Source organism: Carassius gibelio, chromosome A12 (genome assembly GCF_023724105.1).
Source record: "Carassius gibelio isolate Cgi1373 ecotype wild population from Czech Republic chromosome A12, carGib1.2-hapl.c, whole genome shotgun sequence".
Taxonomy (NCBI): Eukaryota; Metazoa; Chordata; class Actinopteri; order Cypriniformes; family Cyprinidae; genus Carassius; species Carassius gibelio.
This window is the reverse complement of record NC_068382.1, coordinates 865,954-868,043: the sequence shown is the minus strand read 5'-3', so window position 1 is coordinate 868,043 and position 2,090 is coordinate 865,954. Positions and strand designations below refer to the sequence as shown.

General features: G+C 30.0%; 1 long non-coding RNA gene across 2 annotated transcripts; it reads left to right on the top strand.

Moving 5' to 3' along the window:
- The first annotated feature begins 383 nt into the window (after positions 1 to 383).
- On the top strand, positions 384 to 1,876 carry LOC128024898 (uncharacterized). Of its 2 annotated transcripts, none has more exons than XR_008186060.1 (2): positions 384 to 441; positions 1,378 to 1,876. It is a non-coding gene; the product is annotated as an uncharacterized LOC128024898 (long non-coding RNA). The 2 variants fall into 2 exon arrangements; XR_008186059.1 differs by lacking the exon at positions 384 to 441 and adding an exon at positions 835 to 1,002.
- The last annotated feature ends 214 nt before the right edge of the window (positions 1,877 to 2,090 follow it).

The following is a 2,090-nucleotide window of genomic DNA, read 5'->3' as shown; positions in this document are numbered from 1 at the left end:
TGTACATTAATTATTTTAAATCGTTTATTAGAGATTATAAATTATAATAGTAAAGATTTTCATTCATTGTTTTTTTTTATATCATGTCTGAGTGTGTGTAGCTATATGTGCATATATATATATATATATATATATATATATATATATATATATATATATATATATATATATATATATATATATATATATATATATAATGCATCCTACCAATTGCACTGTCCCAGTTTCCTACACAAATAAGTGTTCCTTTATATGTTAGCTCATTCTTTCATATCATATGTATTCAGAATGACCCTGACTATCACTGTATTCAGTTTCAAAGCATTTTAATGTATAGTTGTGGAGAAAGCTAAAAGCAAAATCACACCAAATAAAAAATTGCATCCTAGCAATTGCAGTTTATCCCATTTTCCAAAATTCATATAAAGTGTTCCTTTATAGGTTAGCTCATTCTTTTATTGTATATGTATTAAGAGTGACCCAGACTATCACTGTATTCATTGTCAAGTTATTTTACTGTATAGTTTTGGAGAAAACTAAAAGCAAATTCACCCAAAACAACAAAATGCATCCTAGCAATTGCAGTTTATCCCATTTTCCAAAATTCATATAAAGTGTTCCTTCATAGGTTAGCTCATTCTTTTAATGTATATGCATTCAGATTGACCCAGACTATCACTGTATTCATTTTCAGGTTATTTTACTGTATAGTTTTGGAGAAAACTAAAATCAAATTATCCCGAAACATCGAACTCCATTGTTGCACTTGCACTTTTTCCCATTTTGCAAAATTCATAAAAATGGTTGTTTTATAGGTTAGCTCATTCCTTCAAGTCATATGTATTCAGAATGACCCAGACTATCACTGTATTAATTCTCAAGGCATTTTACTGTATAGTTTTGGAGAAAACTAAAAGCAAATTCACCCAAAACAACAAAATGCATCCTAGCAATTGCAGTTTATCCCATTTTCCAAAATTCATATAAAGTGTTCCTATATAGGTTAGCTCATTCTTTTAATGTATATGTATTAAGAGTGATGCAGACTATCACTGTATTAATTTTCAAGTTATATTACTGTATACTTTTGGAGAAAACTAAAAGCAAATTCACCCAAAACAACAAAATGCATCCTAGCAATTGCAGTTTATCCCATTTTCCAAAATTCATATAAAGTGTTCCTTCATAGGTTAGCTCATTCATTTAATGTATATGTATTCAGAGTGACCCAGACTATCACTTTATTCATTTTGAAGTTATTTTACTGCATAGTTTTTGGAGAAAACTAAAAGCAAATTCACCCGAAACATCGAACTCCATTGTTGCACTTGCACTTTTTCCCATTTTCCAAAATTCATATAAAGTATTCCTTCATAGGTTAGCTCATTATTTTAATGTATATGTATTCAGAGTGACCCAGACTATCATTGTATTCATTTTCAAGTTATTTTACTGTATAGTTTTGGAGAAAACTAAAAGCAAATTCACCCGAAACATCGAACTCCATTGTTGCACTTGCACTTTTTCCCATTTTCCAAAATTTATATAAAGTGTTCCTTTATAGGTTAGCTCATTCTTTTAATGTATATGTATTCAGAATGACCCAGACTATCACTGTATTCATTGTCAAGGCATTTTACTGTATAGTTTTGGAGAAAACTAAAAGCAAATTCACCCGAAACATCGAACTCCATTGTTGCGCTTGCACTTTTTCCCATTTTCCAAAATTCATATAAAGTGTTCCTTTATAGGTTAGCTCATTCTTTTAATGTATATGTATTCAGAATGACCCAGACTATCACTGTATTCATTTTCAAGTTATATTACTGTATAGTTTTGGAGAAAACTAAAAGCAAAATCATCGAAAACAACAAAATGCATCATAGCAATTGCACTGTCCCATTTTCCAACACTCATAAAAAGGTTTCCTTTATAGGTTAGCTCATTCTTTCAGTGGACATGTATTCAGAGTGACCCTGACTATCAATATTTTCATTGTAAAGTCATTTTACTGTACAGTTTTTGAAAAGACTAAAAGCAAATTCACCCAAAACATCAAACTCAGTTGTTGCACTTGCACTTACTGCCAT